Source organism: Protomyctophum parallelum (assembly GCF_964188405.1).
Source record: "Protomyctophum parallelum genome assembly, chromosome: 4".
Taxonomy (NCBI): domain Eukaryota; kingdom Metazoa; phylum Chordata; class Actinopteri; order Myctophiformes; family Myctophidae; genus Protomyctophum; species Protomyctophum parallelum.
In genome coordinates this window covers 47,087,711-47,115,058 of record NC_139700.1, presented here as the reverse complement: position 1 = coordinate 47,115,058, position 27,348 = coordinate 47,087,711, and positions in this window count along the sequence as shown.

The window sequence follows — 27,348 nt, the reverse complement described above, 5'->3', positions numbered from 1 at the left end:
AATCTTCAAAAATGATGAAAAACGGCGTGTTATAGTATGCCGTACGGTAGGGGCTATAGCCCATGTTCAAAAATGATGAAAAACGAGGTTTAAAAAAAATTCAAAATTAAAAAAAAACAATGGGCTATAACCCATGTTTTTTGAAATTTTGATTTTTTTTTAAATCCTCAAAAATGATGAAAAACGGCGTGTTATAGTATGCCGTACGGTAGGGGCTATAGCCCATGTTTAAAAATGATGAAAAACGAGGTTTAAAAAAAATCTAAATTTCAAAAAAACGATGGGCTATAACCCATGTTTTTTGAAATTTTGATTTTTTTTCAAATCTTCAAAAATGATGAAAAACGGCGTGTTATAGTATGCCGTACGGTAGGGGCTATAGCCCATGTTCAAAAATGATGAAAAACGAGGTTACTTTTTTTTCCCAAAAATTCAAAAAAACGATGGGCTATAACCCATGTTTTTTTTTTTTTTTTTTTTTTTCAAATCCTCAAAAATGATGAAAAACGGCGTGCTATAGTATGCCGTACGTTAGGACTATAGCCCATGTTCAAAAAGGATGAAAAACGAGGTTAACTTTTTTTTTCTAAATTTCAAAAAACGATGGGCTATAACCCATGTTTTTTGAAATTTTGATTTTTTTTCAAATCCTCAAAAATGATGAAAAACGGCGTGTTATAGTATGCCGTACGGTAGGGGCTATAGCCCATGTTTAAAAATGATGAAAAACGAGGTTTAAAAAAGATTCAAAATTTAAAAAAAACGATGGGCTATAACCCATGTTTTTTTTTATTTTGATTTTTTTTTAAATCCTCAAAAATGATGAAAAACGGCGTGTTATAGTATGCCGTACGGTAGGGGCTATAGCCCATGTTTAAAAATGATGAAAAACGAGGTAACTTTTTTTTCCCAAAAATTCAAAAAAACGATGGGCTATAACCCATGTTTTTTTTTATTTTGAATTTTTTTTAAATCCTCAAAAATGATGAAAAACGGCGTGTTATAGTATGCCGTACGGTAGGGGCTATAGCCCATGTTTAAAAATGATGAAAAACGAGGTTTAAATTTTTTTCAAAATTTCAAAAAAACGATGGGCTATAACCCATGTTTTTTGAAATTTTGAATTTTTTTCAAATCCTCAAAAATGATGAAAAACGGCGTGTTATAGTATGCCGTACGGTAGGGGCTATAGCCCATGTTTAAAAATGATGAAAAACGAGGTTTAAAAAAATTCAAATTTTCAAAAAAACGATGGGCTATAACCCATGTTTTTTGAAATTTTGAATTTTTTTCAAATCTTCAAAAATGATGAAAAACGGCGTGTTATAGTATGCCGTACGGTAGGGGCTATAGCCCATGTTCAAAAATGATGAAAAACGAGGTTACTTTTTTTTCCCAAAAATTCAAAAAAACGATGGGCTATAACCCATGTTTTTTGACATTTTGAAAAAAAAAGTTAACCTCGTTTTTCATCATTTTTGAACATGGGCTATAGTCCTAACGTACGGCATACTATAGCACGCCGTTTTTCATCATTTTTGAGGATTTGAAAAAAAAAAAAAAAAAAAAAAAACATGGGCTATAACCCATGTTTTTTGAAATTTTGAATTTTTTTCAAGTCCTCAAAAATGATGAAAAACGGCGTGTTATAGTATGCCGTACGGTAGGGGCTATAGCCCATGTTTAAAAATGATGAAAAACGAGGTTTAAAAAAAAATCAACATTTCAAAAAAACGATGGGCTATAACCCATGTTTTTGAAATTTTAATTTTTTTTCAAATCCTCAAAAATTGATGAAAAACGGCGTGTTATAGTATGCCATACGGTAGGGGCTATAGCCCATGTTTAAAAATGATGAAAAACGAGGTTTAAAAAAAATCAAAATTTAAAAAAAACGATGGGCTATAACCCATGTTTTTTGAAATTTTGAATTTTTTTCAAGTCCTCAAAAATGATGAAAAACGGCGTGTTATAGTATGCCGTACGGTAGGGGCTATAGCCCATGTTTAAAAATGATGAAAAACGAGGTTTAAAAAAATTCAAATTTTAAAAAAAACGATGGGCTATAACCCATGTTTTTTGACATTTTGAATTTTTTTCAAATCTTCAAAAATGATGAAAAACGGCGTGTTATAGTATGCCGTACGGTAGGGGCTATAGCCCATGTTCAAAAATGATGAAAAACGAGGTTACTTTTTTTTCCCAAAAATTCAAAAAAACGATGGGCTATAACCCATGTTTTTTTTTATTTTGATTTTTTTCAAATCCTCAAAAATTGATGAAAAACGGCGTGCTATAGTATGCCGTACGTTAGGGGCTATAGCCCATGTTTAAAAATGATGAAAAACGAGGTTTAAAAAAAATTCAAAATTTAAAAAAAACAATGGGCTATAACCCATGTTTTTTGAAATTTTGAATTTTTTTTAAATCCTCAAAAATGATGAAAAACGGCGTGTTATAGTATGCCGTACGGTAGGGGCTATAGCCCATGTTTAAAAATGATGAAAAACGAGGTTTAAAAAAAATCTAAATTTCAAAAAAACGATGGGCTATAACCCATGTTTTTTGAAATTTTGATTTTTTTTCAAATCTTCAAAAATGATGAAAAACGGCGTGTTATAGTATGCCGTACGGTAGGGGCTATAGCCCATGTTCAAAAATGATGAAAAACGAGGTTACTTTTTTTTCCCAAAAATTCAAAAAAACGATGGGCTATAACCCATGTTTTTTTTTTTTTTTTTTTTTTTTCAAATCCTCAAAAATGATGAAAAACGGCGTGCTATAGTATGCCGTACGTTAGGACTATAGCCCATGTTCAAAAATGATGAAAAACGAGGTTAACTTTTTTTTTCTAAATTTCAAAAAACGATGGGCTATAACCCATGTTTTTTGAAATTTTGATTTTTTTTCAAATCCTCAAAAATGATGAAAAACGGCGTGTTATAGTATGCCGTACGTTAGGGGCTATAGCCCATGTTTAAAAATGATGAAAAACGAGGTTTAAAAAAAATTCAAATTTTCAAAAAAACGATGGGCTATAACCCATGTTTTTTGAAATTTTGATTTTTTTTTAAATCCTCAAAAATGATGAAAAACGGCGTGTTATAGTATGCCGTACGGTAGGGGCTATAGCCCATGTTTAAAAATGATGAAAAACGAGGTTTAAAAAAGATTCAAAAAAAAAAAAAAACGATGGGCTATAACCCATGTTTTTTTTTATTTTGATTTTTTTTTAAATCCTCAAAAATGATGAAAAACGGCGTGTTATAGTATGCCGTACGGTAGGGGCTATAGCCCATGTTTAAAAATGATGAAAAACGAGGTTTAAAAAAGATTCAAAATTTCAAAAAAACGATGGGCTATAACCCATGTTTTTTGAAATTTTGTTTTTTTTTTAAATCCTCAAAAATGATGAAAAACGGCGTGTTATAGTATGCCGTACGGTAGGGGCTATAGCCCATGTTTAAAAATGATGAAAAACGAGGTTTAAAAAAGATTCAAAATTTCAAAAAAACGATGGGCTATAACCCATGTTTTTTGAAATTTTGAATTTTTTTCAAATCTTCAAAAATGATGAAAAACGGCGTGTTATAGTATGCCGTACGGTAGGGGCTATAGCCCATGTTCAAAAATGATGAAAAACGAGGTTACTTTTTTTTCCCAAAAATTCAAAAAAACGATGGGCTATAACCCATGTTTTTTTTTTTTTTGATTTTTTTCAAATCCTCAAAAATGATGAAAAACGGCGTGTTATAGTATGTCGTACGGTAGGGGCTATAGCCCATGTTCAAAAATGATGAAAAACGAGGTTACTTTTTTTTCCCAAAAATTCAAAAAAACGATGGGCTATAACCCATGTTTTTTTTTATTTTGATTTTTTTCAAATCCTCAAAAATTGATGAAAAACGGCGTGCTATAGTATGCCGTACGTTAGGGGCTATAGCCCATGTTTAAAAATGATGAAAAACGAGGTTTAAAAAAAATTCAAAATTAAAAAAAAACAATGGGCTATAACCCATGTTTTTTGAAATTTTGATTTTTTTTTAAATCCTCAAAAATGATGAAAAACGTCGTGTTATAGTATGCCGTACGGTAGGGGCTATAGCCCATGTTTAAAAATGATGAAAAACGAGGTTTAAAAAAAATCTAAATTTCAAAAAAACGATGGGCTATAACCCATGTTTTTTGAAATTTTGAAATTTTTTCAAGTCCTCAAAAATGATGAAAAACGGCGTGTTATAGTATGCCGTACGGTAGGGGCTATAGCCCATGTTTAAAAATGATGAAAAACGAGGTTTAAAAAAATTCAAATTTTCAAAAAAAACGATGGGCTATAACCCATGTTTTTTGAAATTTTGAATTTTTTTCAAATCTTCAAAAATGATGAAAAACGGCGTGTTATAGTATGCCGTACGGTAGGGGCTATAGCCCATGTTCAAAAATGATGAAAAACGAGGTTACTTTTTTTTCCCAAAAATTAAAAAAAACGATGGGCTATAACCCATGTTTTTTTTTTTTTTGATTTTTTTCAAATCCTCAAAAATGATGAAAAACGGCGTGCTATAGGATGCCGTACGTTAGGACTATAGCCCATGTTCAAAAATGATGAAAAACGAGGTTAACTTTTTTTTTCTAAATTTCAAAAAACGATGGGCTATAACCCATGTTTTTTGAAATTTTGATTTTTTTCAAATCCTCAAAAATTGATGAAAAACGGCGTGCTATAGTATGCCGTACGTTAGGGGCTATAGCCCATGTTTAAAAATGATGAAAAACGAGGTTTAAAAAAAAATCAACATTTCAAAAAAACGATGGGCTATAACCCATGTTTTTGAAATTTTAATTTTTTTTCAAATCCTCAAAAATTGATGAAAAACGGCGTGTTATAGTATGCCGTACGGTAGGGGCTATAGCCCATGTTTAAAAATGATGAAAAACGAGGTTTAAAAAAAATCAAAAAAAAAAAAAAACGATGGGCTATAACCCATGTTTTTTTAAATTTTGAATTTTTTTCAAGTCCTCAAAAATGATGAAAAACGGCGTGTTATAGTATGCCGTACGGTAGGGGCTATAGCCCATGTTTAAAAATGATGAAAATTGAGGTTTAAAAAAAAATCAAAATTTCAAAAAAACGATGGGCTATAACCCATGTTTTTTGACATTTTGAAAAAAAAGTTAACCTCGTTTTTCATCATTTTTGAACATGGGCTATAGTCCTAACGTACGGCATACTATAGCACGCCGTTTTTCATCATTTTTTTTTTTTTATTTTGATTTTTTTCAAATCCTCAAAAATTGATGAAAAACGGCGTGCTATAGTATGCCGTACGTTAGGGGCTATAGCCCATGTTTAAAAATGATGAAAAACGAGGTTTAAAAAAAATTCAAAATTTAAAAAAAACAATGGGCTATAACCCATGTTTTTTGAAATTTTGAATTTTTTTTAAATCCTCAAAAATGATGAAAAACGGCGTGTTATAGTATGCCGTACGGTAGGGGCTATAGCCCATGTTTAAAAATGATGAAAAACGAGGTTTAAAAAAAATCTAAATTTCAAAAAAACGATGGGCTATAACCCATGTTTTTTGAAATTTTGAAATTTTTTCAAGTCCTCAAAAATGATGAAAAACGGCGTGTTATAGTATGCCGTACGGTAGGGGCTATAGCCCATGTTTAAAAATGATGAAAAACGAGGTTTAAAAAAATTCAAATTTTCAAAAAAAACGATGGGCTATAACCCATGTTTTTTGAAATTTTGAATTTTTTTCAAATCTTCAAAAATGATGAAAAACGGCGTGTTATAGTATGCCGTACGGTAGGGGCTATAGCCCATGTTCAAAAATGATGAAAAACGAGGTTACTTTTTTTTCCCAAAAATTAAAAAAAACGATGGGCTATAACCCATGTTTTTTTTTTTTTTGATTTTTTTCAAATCCTCAAAAATGATGAAAAACGGCGTGCTATAGGATGCCGTACGTTAGGACTATAGCCCATGTTTAAAAATGATGAAAAACGAGGTTTAAAAAAAATCTAAATTTCAAAAAAACGATGGGCTATAACCCATGTTTTTTGAAATTTTGAAATTTTTTCAAGTCCTCAAAAATGATGAAAAACGGCGTGTTATAGTATGCCGTACGGTAGGGGCTATAGCCCATGTTTAAAAATGATGAAAAACGAGGTTTAAAAAAATTCAAATTTTCAAAAAAAACGATGGGCTATAACCCATGTTTTTTGAAATTTTGAATTTTTTTCAAATCTTCAAAAATGATGAAAAACGGCGTGTTATAGTATGCCGTACGGTAGGGGCTATAGCCCATGTTCAAAAATGATGAAAAACGAGGTTACTTTTTTTTCCCAAAAATTAAAAAAAACGATGGGCTATAACCCATGTTTTTTTTTTTTTTGATTTTTTTCAAATCCTCAAAAATGATGAAAAACGGCGTGCTATAGGATGCCGTACGTTAGGACTATAGCCCATGTTCAAAAATGATGAAAAACGAGGTTAACTTTTTTTTTCTAAATTTCAAAAAACGATGGGCTATAACCCATGTTTTTTGAAATTTTGATTTTTTTCAAATCCTCAAAAATTGATGAAAAACGGCGTGCTATAGTATGCCGTACGTTAGGGGCTATAGCCCATGTTTAAAAATGATGAAAAACGAGGTTTAAAAAAAAATCAACATTTCAAAAAAACGATGGGCTATAACCCATGTTTTTGAAATTTTAATTTTTTTTCAAATCCTCAAAAATTGATGAAAAACGGCGTGTTATAGTATGCCGTACGGTAGGGGCTATAGCCCATGTTTAAAAATGATGAAAAACGAGGTTTAAAAAAAATCAAAATTAAAAAAAAACGATGGGCTATAACCCATGTTTTTTTAAATTTTGAATTTTTTTCAAGTCCTCAAAAATGATGAAAAACGGCGTGTTATAGTATGCCGTACGGTAGGGGCTATAGCCCATGTTTAAAAATGATGAAAATTGAGGTTTAAAAAAAAATCAAAATTTCAAAAAAACGATGGGCTATAACCCATGTTTTTTGACATTTTGAAAAAAAAGTTAACCTCGTTTTTCATCATTTTTGAACATGGGCTATAGTCCTAACGTACGGCATACTATAGCACGCCGTTTTTCATCATTTTTTTTTTTTTTTTTTGATTTTTTTCAAATCCTCAAAAATTGATGAAAAACGGCGTGCTATAGTATGCCGTACGTTAGGGGCTATAGCCCATGTTTAAAAATGATGAAAAACGAGGTTTAAAAAAAATTCAAAATTTAAAAAAAACAATGGGCTATAACCCATGTTTTTTGAAATTTTGAATTTTTTTTAAATCCTCAAAAATGATGAAAAACGGCGTGTTATAGTATGCCGTACGGTAGGGGCTATAGCCCATGTTTAAAAATGATGAAAAACGAGGTTTAAAAAAATTCAAATTTTCAAAAAAAACGATGGGCTATAACCCATGTTTTTTGAAATTTTGAATTTTTTTCAAATCTTCAAAAATGATGAAAAACGGCGTGTTATAGTATGCCGTACGGTAGGGGCTATAGCCCATGTTCAAAAATGATGAAAAACGAGGTTACTTTTTTTTCCCAAAAATTAAAAAAAACGATGGGCTATAACCCATGTTTTTTTTTTTTTTGATTTTTTTCAAATCCTCAAAAATGATGAAAAACGGCGTGCTATAGGATGCCGTACGTTAGGACTATAGCCCATGTTTAAAAATGATGAAAAACGAGGTTTAAAAAAAATCTAAATTTCAAAAAAACGATGGGCTATAACCCATGTTTTTTGAAATTTTGAAATTTTTTCAAGTCCTCAAAAATGATGAAAAACGGCGTGTTATAGTATGCCGTACGGTAGGGGCTATAGCCCATGTTTAAAAATGATGAAAAACGAGGTTTAAAAAAATTCAAATTTTCAAAAAAAACGATGGGCTATAACCCATGTTTTTTGAAATTTTGAATTTTTTTCAAATCTTCAAAAATGATGAAAAACGGCGTGTTATAGTATGCCGTACGGTAGGGGCTATAGCCCATGTTCAAAAATGATGAAAAACGAGGTTACTTTTTTTTCCCAAAAATTAAAAAAAACGATGGGCTATAACCCATGTTTTTTTTTTTTTTGATTTTTTTCAAATCCTCAAAAATGATGAAAAACGGCGTGCTATAGGATGCCGTACGTTAGGACTATAGCCCATGTTCAAAAATGATGAAAAACGAGGTTAACTTTTTTTTTCTAAATTTCAAAAAACGATGGGCTATAACCCATGTTTTTTGAAATTTTGATTTTTTTCAAATCCTCAAAAATTGATGAAAAACGGCGTGCTATAGTATGCCGTACGTTTTGAAAAAAAAGTTAACCTCGTTTTTCATCATTTTTGAACATGGGCTATAGTCCTAACGTACGGCATACTATAGCACGCCGTTTTTCATCATTTCTTTTTTTTTATTTTGATTTTTTTCAAATCCTCAAAAATTGATGAAAAACGGCGTGCTATAGTATGCCGTACGTTAGGGGCTATAGCCCATGTTTAAAAATGATGAAAAACGAGGTTTAAAAAAAATTAAAAATTAAAAAAAAACAATGGGCTATAACCCATGTTTTTTGAAATTTTGAATTTTTTTTAAATCCTCAAAAATGATGAAAAACGGCGTGTTATAGTATGCCGTACGGTAGGGGCTATAGCCCATGTTTAAAAATGATGAAAAACGAGGTTTAAAAAAAATCTAAATTTCAAAAAAACGATGGGCTATAACCCATGTTTTTTGAAATTTTGAATTTTTTTCAAGTCCTCAAAAATGATGAAAAACGGCGTGTTATAGTATGCCGTACGGTAGGGGCTATAGCCCATGTTTAAAAATGATGAAAAACGAGGTTTAAAAAAATTCAAATTTTCAAAAAAAACGATGGGCTATAACCCATGTTTTTTGAAATTTTGAATTTTTTTCAAATCTTCAAAAATGATGAAAAACGGCGTGTTATAGTATGCCGTACGGTAGGGGCTATAGCCCATGTTCAAAAATGATGAAAAACGAGGTTACTTTTTTTTCCCAAAAATTAAAAAAAACGATGGGCTATAACCCATGTTTTTTTTTTTTTTGATTTTTTTCAAATCCTCAAAAATGATGAAAAACGGCGTGCTATAGGATGCCGTACGTTAGGACTATAGCCCATGTTCAAAAATGATGAAAAACGAGGTTAACTTTTTTTTTCTAAATTTCAAAAAACGATGGGCTATAACCCATGTTTTTTGAAATTTTGATTTTTTTCAAATCCTCAAAAATTGATGAAAAACGGCGTGCTATAGTATGCCGTACGTTAGGGGCTATAGCCCATGTTTAAAAATGATGAAAAACGAGGTTTAAAAAAAAATCAACATTTCAAAAAAACGATGGGCTATAACCCATGTTTTTGAAATTTTAATTTTTTTTCAAATCCTCAAAAATTGATGAAAAACGGCGTGTTATAGTATGCCGTACGGTAGGGGCTATAGCCCATGTTTAAAAATGATGAAAAACGAGGTTTAAAAAAAATCAAAATTAAAAAAAAACGATGGGCTATAACCCATGTTTTTTTAAATTTTGAATTTTTTTCAAGTCCTCAAAAATGATGAAAAACGGCGTGTTATAGTATGCCGTACGGTAGGGGCTATAGCCCATGTTTAAAAATGATGAAAATTGAGGTTTAAAAAAAAATCAAAATTTCAAAAAAACGATGGGCTATAACCCATGTTTTTTGACATTTTGAAAAAAAAGTTAACCTCGTTTTTCATCATTTTTGAACATGGGCTATAGTCCTAACGTACGGCATACTATAGCACGCCGTTTTTCATCATTTTTTTTTTTTTATTTTGATTTTTTTCAAATCCTCAAAAATTGATGAAAAACGGCGTGCTATAGTATGCCGTACGTTAGGGGCTATAGCCCATGTTTAAAAATGATGAAAAACGAGGTTTAAAAAAAATTCAAAATTTAAAAAAAACAATGGGCTATAACCCATGTTTTTTGAAATTTTGAATTTTTTTTAAATCCTCAAAAATGATGAAAAACGGCGTGTTATAGTATGCCGTACGGTAGGGGCTATAGCCCATGTTTAAAAATGATGAAAAACGAGGTTTAAAAAAAATCTAAATTTCAAAAAAACGATGGGCTATAACCCATGTTTTTTGAAATTTTGAAATTTTTTCAAGTCCTCAAAAATGATGAAAAACGGCGTGTTATAGTATGCCGTACGGTAGGGGCTATAGCCCATGTTTAAAAATGATGAAAAACGAGGTTTAAAAAAATTCAAATTTTCAAAAAAAACGATGGGCTATAACCCATGTTTTTTGAAATTTTGAATTTTTTTCAAATCTTCAAAAATGATGAAAAACGGCGTGTTATAGTATGCCGTACGGTAGGGGCTATAGCCCATGTTCAAAAATGATGAAAAACGAGGTTACTTTTTTTTCCCAAAAATTAAAAAAAACGATGGGCTATAACCCATGTTTTTTTTTTTTTTGATTTTTTTCAAATCCTCAAAAATGATGAAAAACGGCGTGCTATAGGATGCCGTACGTTAGGACTATAGCCCATGTTTAAAAATGATGAAAAACGAGGTTTAAAAAAAATCTAAATTTCAAAAAAACGATGGGCTATAACCCATGTTTTTTGAAATTTTGAAATTTTTTCAAGTCCTCAAAAATGATGAAAAACGGCGTGTTATAGTATGCCGTACGGTAGGGGCTATAGCCCATGTTTAAAAATGATGAAAAACGAGGTTTAAAAAAATTCAAATTTTCAAAAAAAACGATGGGCTATAACCCATGTTTTTTGAAATTTTGAATTTTTTTCAAATCTTCAAAAATGATGAAAAACGGCGTGTTATAGTATGCCGTACGGTAGGGGCTATAGCCCATGTTCAAAAATGATGAAAAACGAGGTTACTTTTTTTTCCCAAAAATTAAAAAAAACGATGGGCTATAACCCATGTTTTTTTTTTTTTTGATTTTTTTCAAATCCTCAAAAATGATGAAAAACGGCGTGCTATAGGATGCCGTACGTTAGGACTATAGCCCATGTTCAAAAATGATGAAAAACGAGGTTAACTTTTTTTTTCTAAATTTCAAAAAACGATGGGCTATAACCCATGTTTTTTGAAATTTTGATTTTTTTCAAATCCTCAAAAATTGATGAAAAACGGCGTGCTATAGTATGCCGTACGTTTTGAAAAAAAAGTTAACCTCGTTTTTCATCATTTTTGAACATGGGCTATAGTCCTAACGTACGGCATACTATAGCACGCCGTTTTTCATCATTTTTTTTTTTTTATTTTGATTTTTTTCAAATCCTCAAAAATTGATGAAAAACGGCGTGCTATAGTATGCCGTACGTTAGGGGCTATAGCCCATGTTTAAAAATGATGAAAAACGAGGTTTAAAAAAAATTCAAAATTAAAAAAAAACAATGGGCTATAACCCATGTTTTTTGAAATTTTGAATTTTTTTTAAATCCTCAAAAATGATGAAAAACGGCGTGTTATAGTATGCCGTACGGTAGGGGCTATAGCCCATGTTTAAAAATGATGAAAAACGAGGTTTAAAAAAAATCTAAATTTCAAAAAAACGATGGGCTATAACCCATGTTTTTTGAAATTTTGAATTTTTTTCAAGTCCTCAAAAATGATGAAAAACGGCGTGTTATAGTATGCCGTACGGTAGGGGCTATAGCCCATGTTTAAAAATGATGAAAAACGAGGTTTAAAAAAATTCAAATTTTCAAAAAAAACGATGGGCTATAACCCATGTTTTTTGAAATTTTGAATTTTTTTCAAATCTTCAAAAATGATGAAAAACGGCGTGTTATAGTATGCCGTACGGTAGGGGCTATAGCCCATGTTCAAAAATGATGAAAAACGAGGTTACTTTTTTTTCCCAAAAATTAAAAAAAACGATGGGCTATAACCCATGTTTTTTTTTTTTTTGATTTTTTTCAAATCCTCAAAAATGATGAAAAACGGCGTGCTATAGGATGCCGTACGTTAGGACTATAGCCCATGTTCAAAAATGATGAAAAACGAGGTTAACTTTTTTTTTCTAAATTTCAAAAAACGATGGGCTATAACCCATGTTTTTTGAAATTTAGATTTTTTTCAAATCCTCAAAAATTGATGAAAAACGGCGTGCTATAGTATGCCGTACGTTAGGGGCTATAGCCCATGTTTAAAAATGATGAAAAACGAGGTTTAAAAAAAAATCAACATTTCAAAAAAACGATGGGCTATAACCCATGTTTTTGAATTTTTTTTTTCTTTTTCAAATCCTCAAAAATTGATGAAAAACGGCGTGTTATAGTATGCCGTACGGTAGGGGCTATAGCCCATGTTTAAAAATGATGAAAAACGAGGTTTAAAAAAATTCAAATTTTCAAAAAAAAACGATGGGCTATAACCCATGTTTTTTGAAATTTTGAATTTTTTTCAAATCTTCAAAAATGATGAAAAACGGCGTGTTATAGTATGCCGTACGGTAGGGGCTATAGCCCATGTTCAAAAATGATGAAAAACGAGGTTACTTTTTTTTCCCAAAAATTAAAAAAAACGATGGGCTATAACCCATGTTTTTTTTTTTTTTGATTTTTTTCAAATCCTCAAAAATGATGAAAAACGGCGTGCTATAGGATGCCGTACGTTAGGACTATAGCCCATGTTTAAAAATGATGAAAAACGAGGTTTAAAAAAAATCTAAATTTCAAAAAAACGATGGGCTATAACCCATGTTTTTTGAAATTTTGAAATTTTTTCAAGTCCTCAAAAATGATGAAAAACGGCGTGTTATAGTATGCCGTACGGTAGGGGCTATAGCCCATGTTTAAAAATGATGAAAAACGAGGTTTAAAAAAATTCAAATTTTCAAAAAAAACGATGGGCTATAACCCATGTTTTTTGAAATTTTGAATTTTTTTCAAATCTTCAAAAATGATGAAAAACGGCGTGTTATAGTATGCCGTACGGTAGGGGCTATAGCCCATGTTCAAAAATGATGAAAAACGAGGTTACTTTTTTTTCCCAAAAATTAAAAAAAACGATGGGCTATAACCCATGTTTTTTTTTTTTTTGATTTTTTTCAAATCCTCAAAAATGATGAAAAACGGCGTGCTATAGGATGCCGTACGTTAGGACTATAGCCCATGTTCAAAAATGATGAAAAACGAGGTTAACTTTTTTTTTCTAAATTTCAAAAAACGATGGGCTATAACCCATGTTTTTTGAAATTTTGATTTTTTTCAAATCCTCAAAAATTGATGAAAAACGGCGTGCTATAGTATGCCGTACGTTTTGAAAAAAAAGTTAACCTCGTTTTTCATCATTTTTGAACATGGGCTATAGTCCTAACGTACGGCATACTATAGCACGCCGTTTTTCATCATTTTTTTTTTTTTTTTTTTGATTTTTTTCAAATCCTCAAAAATTGATGAAAAACGGCGTGCTATAGTATGCCGTACGTTAGGGGCTATAGCCCATGTTTAAAAATGATGAAAAACGAGGTTTAAAAAAAAATCAAAATTAAAAAAAAACAATGGGCTATAACCCATGTTTTTTGAAATTTTGAATTTTTTTTAAATCCTCAAAAATGATGAAAAACGGCGTGTTATAGTATGCCGTACGGTAGGGGCTATAGCCCATGTTTAAAAATGATGAAAAACGAGGTTTAAAAAAAATCTAAATTTCAAAAAAACGATGGGCTATAACCCATGTTTTTTGAAATTTTGAATTTTTTTCAAGTCCTCAAAAATGATGAAAAACGGCGTGTTATAGTATGCCGTACGGTAGGGGCTATAGCCCATGTTTAAAAATGATGAAAAACGAGGTTTAAAAAAATTCAAATTTTCAAAAAAAACGATGGGCTATAACCCATGTTTTTTGAAATTTTGAATTTTTTTCAAATCTTCAAAAATGATGAAAAACGGCGTGTTATAGTATGCCGTACGGTAGGGGCTATAGCCCATGTTCAAAAATGATGAAAAACGAGGTTACTTTTTTTTCCCAAAAATTAAAAAAAACGATGGGCTATAACCCATGTTTTTTCTTTTTTTGATTTTTTTCAAATCCTCAAAAATGATGAAAAACGGCGTGCTATAGGATGCCGTACGTTAGGACTATAGCCCATGTTCAAAAATGATGAAAAACGAGGTTAACTTTTTTTTTCTAAATTTCAAAAAACGATGGGCTATAACCCATGTTTTTTGAAATTTTGATTTTTTTCAAATCCTCAAAAATTGATGAAAAACGGCGTGCTATAGTATGCCGTACGTTAGGGGCTATAGCCCATGTTTAAAAATGATGAAAAACGAGGTTTAAAAAAAAATCAACATTTCAAAAAAACGATGGGCTATAACCCATGTTTTTGAATTTTTTTTTTTTTTTCAAATCCTCAAAAATTGATGAAAAACGGCGTGTTATAGTATGCCGTACGGTAGGGGCTATAGCCCATGTTTAAAAATGATGAAAAACGAGGTTTAAAAAAAATCAAAATTAAAAAAAAACGATGGGCTATAACCCATGTTTTTTGAAATTTTGAATTTTTTTCAAGTCCTCAAAATGATGAAAAACGGCGTGTTATAGTATGCCGTACGGTAGGGGCTATAGCCCATGTTTAAAAATGATGAAAATTGAGGTTTAAAAAAAAATCAAAATTTCAAAAAAACGATGGGCTATAACCCATGTTTTTTGACATTTTGAAAAAAAAAGTTAACCTCGTTTTTCATCATTTTTGAACATGGGCTATAGTCCTAACGTACGGCATACTATAGCACGCCGTTTTTCATCATTTTTGAGGATTTGAAAAAAAAAAAAAAAAAAAAAAAACATGGGCTATAACCCATGTTTTTTGAAATTTTGAATTTTTTTCAAGTCCTCAAAAATGATGAAAAACGGCGTGTTATAGTATGCCGTACGGTAGGGGCTATAGCCCATGTTTAAAAATGATGAAAAACGAGGTTTAAAAAAAAATCAACATTTCAAAAAAACGATGGGCTATAACCCATGTTTTTGAAATTTTAATTTTTTTTCAAATCCTCAAAAATTGATGAAAAACGGCGTGTTATAGTATGCCGTACGGTAGGGGCTATAGCCCATGTTTAAAAATGATGAAAAACGAGGTTTAAAAAAAAATCAAAATTTAAAAAAAACGATGGGCTATAACCCATGTTTTTTGAAATTTTGAATTTTTTTCAAGTCCTCAAAAATGATGAAAAACGGCGTGTTATAGTATGCCGTACGGTAGGGGCTATAGCCCATGTTTAAAAATGATGAAAAACGAGGTTTAAAAAAATTCAAATTTTCAAAAAAACGATGGGCTATAACCCATGTTTTTTGACATTTTGAATTTTTTTCAAATCTTCAAAAATGATGAAAAACGGCGTGTTATAGTATGCCGTACGGTAGGGGCTATAGCCCATGTTCAAAAATGATGAAAAACGAGGTTTAAAAAAAATTCAAGATTTAAAAAAAACAATGGGCTATAACCCATGTTTTTTGAAATTTTGATTTTTTTTTAAATCCTCAAAAATGATGAAAAACGGCGTGTTATAGTATGCCGTACGGTAGGGGCTATAGCCCATGTTTAAAAATGATGAAAAACGAGGTTTAAAAAAAATCTAAATTTCAAAAAAACGATGGGCTATAACCCATGTTTTTTGAAATTTTGATTTTTTTTCAAATCTTCAAAAATGATGAAAAACGGCGTGTTATAGTATGCCGTACGGTAGGGGCTATAGCCCATGTTCAAAAATGATGAAAAACGAGGTTACTTTTTTTTCCCAAAAATTCAAAAAAACGATGGGCTATAACCCATGTTTTTTTTTTTTTTTCTTTTTTTCAAATCCTCAAAAATGATGAAAAACGGCGTGCTATAGTATGCCGTACGTTAGGACTATAGCCCATGTTCAAAAAGGATGAAAAACGAGGTTAACTTTTTTTTTCTAAATTTCAAAAAACGATGGGCTATAACCCATGTTTTTTGAAATTTTGATTTTTTTTCAAATCCTCAAAAATGATGAAAAACGGCGTGTTATAGTATGCCGTACGGTAGGGGCTATAGCCCATGTTTAAAAATGATGAAAAACGAGGTTTAAAAAAGATTCAAAATTTAAAAAAAACGATGGGCTATAACCCATGTTTTTTTTTATTTTGATTTTTTTTTAAATCCTCAAAAATGATGAAAAACGGCGTGTTATAGTATGCCGTACGGTAGGGGCTATAGCCCATGTTTAAAAATGATGAAAAACGAGGTAACTTTTTTTTCCCAAAAATTCAAAAAAACGATGGGCTATAACCCATGTTTTTTTTTATTTTGAATTTTTTTTAAATCCTCAAAAATGATGAAAAACGGCGTGTTATAGTATGCCGTACGGTAGGGGCTATAGCCCATGTTTAAAAATGATGAAAAACGAGGTTTAAATTTTTTTCAAAATTTCAAAAAAACGATGGGCTATAACCCATGTTTTTTGAAATTTTGATTTTTTTTTAAATCCTCAAAAATGATGAAAAACGGCGTGTTATAGTATGCCGTACGGTAGGGGCTATAGCCCATGTTTAAAAATGATGAAAAACGAGGTTTAAAAAAGATTCAAAATTTCAAAAAAACGATGGGCTATAACCCATGTTTTTTGAAATTTTGAATTTTTTTCAAATCCTCAAAAATGATGAAAAACGGCGTGTTATAGTATGCCGTACGGTAGGGGCTATAGCCCATGTTTAAAAATGATGAAAAACGAGGTTTAAAAAAATTCAAATTTTCAAAAAAACGATGGGCTATAACCCATGTTTTTTGAAATTTTGAATTTTTTTCAAATCTTCAAAAATGATGAAAAACGGCGTGTTATAGTATGCCGTACGGTAGGGGCTATAGCCCATGTTCAAAAATGATGAAAAACGAGGTTACTTTTTTTTCCCAAAAATTCAAAAAAACGATGGGCTATAACCCATGTTTTTTGACATTTTGAAAAAAAAAGTTAACCTCGTTTTTCATCATTTTTGAACATGGGCTATAGTCCTAACGTACGGCATACTATAGCACGCCGTTTTTCATCATTTTTGAGGATTTGAAAAAAAAAAAAAAAAAAAAAAACATGGGCTATAACCCATGTTTTTTGAAATTTTGAATTTTTTTCAAGTCCTCAAAAATGATGAAAAACGGCGTGTTATAGTATGCCGTACGGTAGGGGCTATAGCCCATGTTTAAAAATGATGAAAAACGAGGTTTAAAAAAAAATCAACATTTCAAAAAAACGATGGGCTATAACCCATGTTTTTGAAATTTTTTTTTTTTTTCAAATCCTCAAAAATTGATGAAAAACGGCGTGTTATAGTATGCCATACGGTAGGGGCTATAGCCCATGTTTAAAAATGATGAAAAACGAGGTTTAAAAAAAATCAAAATTTAAAAAAAACGATGGGCTATAACCCATGTTTTTTGAAATTTTGAATTTTTTTCAAGTCCTCAAAAATGATGAAAAACGGCGTGTTATAGTATGCCGTACGGTAGGGGCTATAGCCCATGTTTAAAAATGATGAAAAACGAGGTTTAAAAAAATTCAAATTTTCAAAAAAACGATGGGCTATAACCCATGTTTTTTGACATTTTGAATTTTTTTCAAATCTTCAAAAATGATGAAAAACGGCGTGTTATAGTATGCCGTACGGTAGGGGCTATAGCCCATGTTCAAAAATGATGAAAAACGAGGTTACTTTTTTTTCCCAAAAATTCAAAAAAACGATGGGCTATAACCCATGTTTTTTTTTATTTTGATTTTTTTCAAATCCTCAAAAATTGATGAAAAACGGCGTGCTATAGTATGCCGTACGTTAGGGGCTATAGCCCATGTTTAAAAATGATGAAAAACGAGGTTTAAAAAAAATTCAAAATTTAAAAAAAACAATGGGCTATAACCCATGTTTTTTGAAATTTTGAATTTTTTTTAAATCCTCAAAAATGATGAAAAACGGCGTGTTATAGTATGCCGTACGGTAGGGGCTATAGCCCATGTTTAAAAATGATGAAAAACGAGGTTTAAAAAAAATCTAAATTTCAAAAAAACGATGGGCTATAACCCATGTTTTTTGAAATTTTGATTTTTTTTCAAATCTTCAAAAATGATGAAAAACGGCGTGTTATAGTATGCCGTACGGTAGGGGCTATAGCCCATGTTCAAAAATGATGAAAAACGAGGTTACTTTTTTTTCCCAAAAATTCAAAAAAACGATGGGCTATAACCCATGTTTTTTTTTTTTTTTTTTTTTTTCAAATCCTCAAAAATGATGAAAAACGGCGTGCTATAGTATGCCGTACGTTAGGACTATAGCCCATGTTCAAAAATGATGAAAAACGAGGTTAACTTTTTTTTTCTAAATTTCAAAAAACGATGGGCTATAACCCATGTTTTTTGAAATTTTGATTTTTTTTCAAATCCTCAAAAATGATGAAAAACGGCGTGTTATAGTATGCCGTACGTTAGGGGCTATAGCCCATGTTTAAAAATGATGAAAAACGAGGTTTAAAAAAAATTCAAATTTTCAAAAAAACGATGGGCTATAACCCATGTTTTTTGAAATTTTGATTTTTTTTTAAATCCTCAAAAATGATGAAAAACGGCGTGTTATAGTATGCCGTACGGTAGGGGCTATAGCCCATGTTTAAAAATGATGAAAAACGAGGTTTAAAAAAGATTCAAAATAAAAAAAAAACGATGGGCTATAACCCATGTTTTTTTTTATTTTGATTTTTTTTTAAATCCTCAAAAATGATGAAAAACGGCGTGTTATAGTATGCCGTACGGTAGGGGCTATAGCCCATGTTTAAAAATGATGAAAAACGAGGTTTAAAAAAGATTCAAAATTTCAAAAAAACGATGGGCTATAACCCATGTTTTTTGAAATTTTGAATTTTTTTTAAATCCTCAAAAATGATGAAAAACGGCGTGTTATAGTATGCCGTACGGTAGGGGCTATAGCCCATGTTTAAAAATGATGAAAAACGAGGTTTAAAATTTTTTCAAAATTTCAAAAAAACGATGGGCTATAACCCATGTTTTTTGAATTTTTTTTTTTTTTTTAAATCCTCAAAAATGATGAAAAACGGCGTGTTATAGTATGCCGTACGGTAGGGGCTATAGCCCATGTTTAAAAATGATGAAAAACGAGGTTTAAAAAAGATTCAAAATTTCAAAAAAACGATGGGCTATAACCCATGTTTTTTGAAATTTTGAATTTTTTTCAAATCTTCAAAAATGATGAAAAACGGCGTGTTATAGTATGCCGTACGGTAGGGGCTATAGCCCATGTTCAAAAATGATGAAAAACGAGGTTACTTTTTTTTCCCAAAAATTCAAAAAAACGATGGGCTATAACCCATGTTTTTTTTTTTTTTGATTTTTTTCAAATCCTCAAAAATGATGAAAAACGGCGTGCTATAGTATGCCGTACGTTAGGACTATAACCCATGTTCAAAAATGATGAAAAACGAGGTTAACTTTTTTTTTCTAAATTTCAAAAACGATGGGCTATAACCCATGTTTTTTGAAATTTTGATTTTTTTTTAAATCCTCAAAAATGATGAAAAACGGCGTGTTATAGTATGCCGTACGTTAGCGGCTATAGCCCATGTTTAAAAATGATGAAAAACGAGGTTTAAAAAAATTTCAAAATTTCAAAAAAACAATGGGCTATAACCCATGTTTTTTGAAATTTTGATTTTTTTTCAAATCCTCAAAAATGATGAAAAACGGCGTGTTATAGTATGCCGTACGGTAGGGGCTATAGCCCATGTTTAAAAATGATGAAAAACGAGGTTTAAAAAAAATCTAAATTTCAAAAAAACGATGGGCTATAACCCATGTTTTTTGAAATTTTGATTTTTTTTCAAATCTTCAAAAATGATGAAAAACGGCGTGTTATAGTATGCCGTACGGTAGGGGCTATAGCCCATGTTCAAAAATGATGAAAAACGAGGTTACTTTTTTTTCCCAAAAATTCAAAAAAACGATGGGCTATAACCCATGTTTTTTTTTTTTTTTTTTTTTTTCAAATCCTCAAAAATGATGAAAAACGGCGTGCTATAGTATGCCGTACGTTAGGACTATAGCCCATGTTCAAAAATGATGAAAAACGAGGTTAACTTTTTTTTTCTAAATTTCAAAAAACGATGGGCTATAACCCATGTTTTTTGAAATTTTGATTTTTTTTCAAATCCTCAAAAATGATGAAAAACGGCGTGTTATAGTATGCCGTACGTTAGGGGCTATAGCCCATGTTTAAAAATGATGAAAAACGAGGTTTAAAAAAGATTCAAAATAAAAAAAAAAACGATGGGCTATAACCCATGTTTTTTTTTATTTTGATTTTTTTTTAAATCCTCAAAAATGATGAAAAACGGCGTGTTATAGTATGCCGTACGGTAGGGGCTATAGCCCATGTTTAAAAATGATGAAAAACGAGGTTTAAAAAAGATTCAAAATTTCAAAAAAACGATGGGCTATAACCCATGTTTTTTGAAATTTTGAATTTTTTTTAAATCCTCAAAAATGATGAAAAACGGCGTGTTATAGTATGCCGTACGGTAGGGGCTATAGCCCATGTTTAAAAATGATGAAAAACGAGGTTTAAAATTTTTTCAAAATTTCAAAAAAACGATGGGCTATAACCCATGTTTTTTGAAATTTTGTTTTTTTTTTTAAATCCTCAAAAATGATGAAAAACGGCGTGTTATAGTATGCCGTACGGTAGGGGCTATAGCCCATGTTTAAAAATGATGAAAAACGAGGTTTAAAAAAGATTCAAAATTTCAAAAAAACGATGGGCTATAACCCATGTTTTTTGAAATTTTGAATTTTTTTCAAATCTTCAAAAATGATGAAAAACGGCGTGTTATAGTATGCCGTACGGTAGGGGCTATAGCCCATGTTCAAAAATGATGAAAAACGAGGTTACTTTTTTTTCCCAAAAATTCAAAAAAACGATGGGCTATAACCCATGTTTTTTTTTTTTTTGATTTTTTTCAAATCCTCAAAAATGATGAAAAACGGCGTGCTATAGTATGCCGTACGTTAGGACTATAACCCATGTTCAAAAATGATGAAAAACGAGGTTAACTTTTTTTTTCTAAATTTCAAAAAACGATGGGCTATAACCCATGTTTTTTGAAATTTTGATTTTTTTTTTAAATCCTCAAAAATGATGAAAAACGGCGTGTTATAGTATGCCGTACGTTAGCGGCTATAGCCCATGTTTAAAAATGATGAAAAACGAGGTTTAAAAAAATTTCAAAATTTCAAAAAAACAATGGGCTATAACCCATGTTTTTTGAAATTTTGATTTTTTTTCAAATCCTCAAAAATGATGAAAAACGGCGTGTTATAGTATGCCGTACGGTAGGGGCTATAGCCCATGTTTAAAAATGATGAAAAACGAGGTTTAAAAAAAATTCAAATTTTCAAAAAAAACGATGGGCTATAACCCATGTTTTTTGAAATTTTGATTTTTTTTTAAATCCTCAAAAATGATGAAAAACGGCGTGTTATAGTATGCCGTACGGTAGGGGCTATAGCCCATGTTTAAAAATGATGAAAAACGAGGTTTAAAAAAGATTCAAAATTAAAAAAAAACGATGGGCTATAACCCATGTTTTTTTTTTATTTTGATTTTTTTTTAAATCCTCAAAAATGATGAAAAACGGCGTGTTATAGTATGCCGTACGGTAGGGGCTATAGCCCATGTTTAAAAATGATGAAAAACGAGGTTTAAATTTTTTTCAAAATTAAAAAAAAACGATGGGCTATAACCCATGTTTTTTGAAATTTTGAATTTTTTTAAATCCTCAAAAATGATGAAAAACGGCGTGTTATAGTATGCCGTACGGTAGGGGCTATAGCCCATGTTTAAAAATGATGAAAAACGAGGTAACTTCTTTTTCCCAAAAATTCAAAAAAACGATGGGCTATAACCCATGTTTTTTTTTATTTTGAATTTTTTTTAAATCCTCAAAAATGATGAAAAACGGCGTGTTATAGTATGCCGTACGGTAGGGGCTATAGCCCATGTTTAAAAATGATGAAAAACGAGGTTTAAAATTTTTTCAAAATTTCAAAAAAACGATGGGCTATAACCCATGTTTTTTGAAATTTTGATTTTTTTTTAAATCCTCAAAAATGATGAAAAACGGCGTGTTATAGTATGCCGTACGGTAGGGGCTATAGCCCATGTTTAAAAATGATGAAAAACGAGGTTTAAAAAAGATTCAAAATTTCAAAAAAACGATGGGCTATAACCCATGTTTTTTGAAATTTTGAATTTTTTTCAAATCCTCAAAAATGATGAAAAACGGCGTGTTATAGTATGCCGTACGGTAGGGGCTATAGCCCATGTTTAAAAATGATGAAAAACGAGGTTAAAAAAATTCAAATTTTCAAAAAAACGATGGGCTATAACCCATGTTTTTTGAAATTTTGAATTTTTTTCAAATCTTCAAAAATGATGAAAAACGGCGTGTTATAGTATGCCGTACGGTAGGGGCTATAGCCCATGTTCAAAAATGATGAAAAACGAGGTTACTTTTTTTTCCCAAAAATTCAAAAAAACGATGGGCTATAACCCATGTTTTGTTTTTTTTTGATTTTTTTCAAATCCTCAAAAATGATGAAAAACGGCGTGCTATAGTATGCCGTACGTTAGGACTATAGCCCATGTTCAAAAATGATGAAAAACGAGGTTAACTTTTTTTTTCTAAATTTCAAAAAACGATGGGCTATAACCCATGTTTTTGAAATTTTGATTTTTTTTTAAATCCTCAAAAATGATGAAAAACGGCGTGTTATAGTATGCCGTACGTTAGCGGCTATAGCCCATGTTTAAAAATGATGAAAAACGAGGTTTAAAAAAATTTCAAAATTTCAAAAAAACAATGGGCTATAACCCATGTTTTTTGAAATTTTGATTTTTTTTCAAATCCTCAAAAATGATGAAAAACGGCGTGTTATAGTATGCCGTACGGTAGGGGCTATAGCCCATGTTTAAAAATGATGAAAAACGAGGTTTAAAAAAAGTTCAAATTTTCAAAAAAACGATGGGCTATAACCCATGTTTTTTGAAATTTTGATTTTTTTTTAAATCCTCAAAAATGATGAAAAACGGCGTGTTATAGTATGCCGTACGGTAGGGGCTATAGCCCATGTTTAAAAATGATGAAAAACGAGGTTTAAAAAAGATTCAAAATTAAAAAAAAACGATGGGCTATAACCCATGTTTTTTTTTATTTTGATTTTTTTTTAAATCCTCAAAAATGATGAAAAACGGCGTGTTATAGTATGCCGTACGGTAGGGGCTATAGCCCATGTTTAAAAATGATGAAAAACGAGGTTTAAATTTTTTTCAAAATTAAAAAAAAACGATGGGCTATAACCCATGTTTTTTGAAATTTTGAATTTTTTTAAATCCTCAAAAATGATGAAAAACGGCGTGTTATAGTATGCCGTACGGTAGGGGCTATAGCCCATGTTTAAAAATGATGAAAAACGAGGTAACTTTTTTTTCCCAAAAATTCAAAAAAACGATGGGCTATAACCCATGTTTTTTTTTATTTTGAATTTTTTTTAAATCCTCAAAAATGATGAAAAACGGCGTGTTATAGTATGCCGTACGGTAGGGGCTATAGCCCATGTTTAAAAATGATGAAAAACGAGGTTAAATTTTTTTTCAAAATTTCAAAAAACGATGGGCTATAACCCATGTTTTTTGAAATTTTGAATTTTTTTCAAGTCCTCAAAAATGATGAAAAACGGCGTGTTATAGTATGCCGTACGGTAGGGGCTATAGCCCATGTTTAAAAATGATGAAAAACGAGGTTTAAAAACAATTCAAAATAAAAAAAAACGATGGGCTATAACCCATGTTTTTTGAAATTTTGAATTTTTTTCAAATCTTCAAAAATGATGAAAAACGGCGTGTTATAGTATGCCGTACGGTAGGGGCTATAGCCCATGTTCAAAAATGATGAAAAACGAGGTTACTTTTTTTTCCCAAAAATTCTAAAAAACGATGGGCTATAACCCATGTTTTTTTTTATTTTGATTTTTTTCAAATCCTCAAAAATGATGAAAAACGGCGTGCTATAGTATGCCGTACGTTAGGGGCTATAGCCCATGTTTAAAAATGATGAAAAACGAGGTTTAAAAAAAAATCAAAATTTCAAAAAAACAATGGGCTATAACCCATGTTTTTTGAAATTTTGAAATTTTTTTAAATCCTCAAAAATGATGAAAAACGGCGTGTTATAGTATGCCGTACGGTAGGGGCTATAGCTCATGTTTAAAAATGATGAAAAACGAGGTTTAAAAAAAAATCAACATTTCAAAAAAACGATGGGCTATAACCCATGTTTTTTGAAATTTTGAATTTTTTTCAAATCCTCAAAAATTGATGAAAAACGGCGTGTTATAGTATGCCGTACGGTAGGGGCTATAGCCCATGTTTAAAAATGATGAAAAACGAGGTTTAAAAAAAATCAAAATTTCAAAAAAACGATGGGCTATAACCCATGTTTTTTGAAATTTTGAAATTTTTTCAAGTCCTCAAAAATGATGAAAAACGGCGTGTTATAGTATGCCGTACGGTAGGGGCTATAGCCCATGTTTAAAAATGATGAAAAACGAGGTTTAAAAAAATTCAAATTTTCAAAAAAACAATGGGCTATAACCCATGTTTTTTGAAATTTTGAATTTTTTTCAAATCTTCAAAAATGATGAAAAACGGCGTGTTATAGTATGCCGTACGGTAGGGGCTATAGCCCATGTTCAAAAATGATGAAAAACGAGGTTACTTTTTTTTCCCAAAAATTAAAAAAAACGATGGGCTATAACCCATGTTTTTTTTTTTTTTGATTTTTTTCAAATCCTCAAAAATGATGAAAAACGGCGTGCTATAGTATGCCGTACGTTAGGACTATAGCCCATGTTCAAAAATGATGAAAAAAGAGGTTAACTTTTTTTTTCTAAATTTCAAAAAACGATGGGCTATAACCCATGTTTTTTGAAAATTTGATTTTTTTTTTTAATCCTCAAAAATGATGAAAAACGGCGTGTTATAGTATGCCGTACGGTAGGGGCTATAGCTCATGTTTAAAAATGATGAAAAACGAGGTTAACTTTTTTTTTCTAAATTTCAAAAAACGATGGGCTATAACCCATGTTTTTTGAAATTTTGATTTTTTTTAAAATCCTCGAAAATGATGAAAAACGGCGTGTTATAGTATGCCGTACGTTAGCGGCTATAGCCCATGTTTAAAAATGATGAAAAACGAGGTTTAAAAAAAATTCAAAATTTCAAAAAAACGATGGGCTATAACCCATGTTTTTTGAAATTTTGAATTTTTTTCAAATCCTCAAAAATGATGAAAAACGGCGTGCTATAGTATGCCGTACGTTAGGGGCTATAGCCCATGTTTAAAAATGATGAAAAACGAGGTTTAAAAAAAAAATCAAAATTTCAAAAAAACAATGGGCTATAACCCATGTTTTTTGAAATTTTGAATTTTTTTTAAATCCTCAAAAATGATGAAAAACGGCGTGTTATAGTATGCCGTACGGTAGGGGCTATAGCTCATGTTTAAAAATGATGAAAAACGAGGTTTAAAAAAAAATCAACATTTCAAAAAAACGATGGGCTATAACCCATGTTTTTTGAAATTTTGAATTTTTTTCAAATCCTCAAAAATTGATGAAAAACGGCGTGTTATAGTATGCCGTACGGTAGGGGCTATAGCCCATGTTTAAAAATGATGAAAAACGAGGTTTAAAAAAAATCAAAATTTCAAAAAAACGATGGGCTATAACCCATGTTCTTTGAAATTTTGAAATTTTTTCAAGTCCTCAAAAATGATGAAAAACGGCGTGTTATAGTATGCCGTACGGTAGGGGCTATAGCCCATGTTCAAAAATGATGAAAAACTAGGTTACTTTTTTTTCCCAAAAATTAAAAAAAACGATGGGCTATAACCCATGTTTTTTTTTTTTTTGATTTTTTTCAAATCCTCAAAAATGATGAAAAACGGCGTGCTATAGTATGCCGTACGTTAGGACTATAGCCCATGTTCAAAAATGATGAAAAACGAGGTTAACTTTTTTTTTCTAAATTTCAAAAAACGATGGGCTATAACCCATGTTTTTTGAAATTTTGATTTTTTTTTTAATCCTCAAAAATGATGAAAAACGGCGTGTTATAGTATGCCGTACGGTAGGGGCTATAGCTCATGTTTAAAAATGATGAAAAACGAGGTTTAAAAAAAAATCAACATTTCAAAAAAACGATGGGCTATAACCCATGTTTTTTGAAATTTTGAATTTTTTTCAAATCCTCAAAAATTGATGAAAAACGGCGTGTTATAGTATGCCGTACGGTAGGGGCTATAGCCCATGTTTAAAAATGATGAAAAACGAGGTTTAAAAAAAATCAAAATTTCAAAAAAACGATGGGCTATAACCCATGTTTTTTGAAATTTTTAATTTTTTTCAAATCTTCAAAAATGATGAAAAACGGCGTGTTATAGTATGCCGTACGGTAGGGGCTATAGCCCATGTTCAAAAATGATGAAAAACGAGGTTACTTTTTTTTCCCAAAAATTCAAAAAAACGATGGGCTATAACCCATGTTTTTTTTTTTTTTTTTTTTTTAATCCTCAAAAATGATGAAAAACGGCGTGCTATAGTATGCCGTACGTTAGGACTATAGCCCATGTTCAAAAATGATGAAAAACGAGGTTAACTTTTTTTTTCTAAATTTCAAAAAACGATGGGCTATAACCCATGTTTTTTGAAATTTTGATTTTTTTTTAAATCCTCGAAAATGATGAAAAACGGCGTGTTATAGTATGCCGTACGTTAGCGGCTATAGCCCATGTTTAAAAATGATGAAAAACTAGGTTTAAAAAAAATTCAAAATTTCAAAAAAACGATGGGCTATAACCCATGTTTTTTGAAATTTTGAATTTTTTTCAAATCTTCAAAAATGATGAAAAACGGCGTGTTATAGTATGCCGTACGGTAGGGGCTATAGCCCATGTTTAAAAATGATGAAAAAAGAGGTTTAATTTTTTTTCAAAATTAAAAAAAAACGATGGGCTATAACCCATGTTTTTGAAATTTTGAATTTTTTTAAATCCTCAAAAATGATGAAAAACGGCGTGTTATAGTATGCCGTACGGTAGGGGCTATAGCCCATGTTTAAAAATGATGAAAAACGAGGTAACTTTTTTTCCCCAAAAATTCAAAAAAACGATGGGCTATAACCCATGTTTTTTTTTATTTTGAATTTTTTTTAAA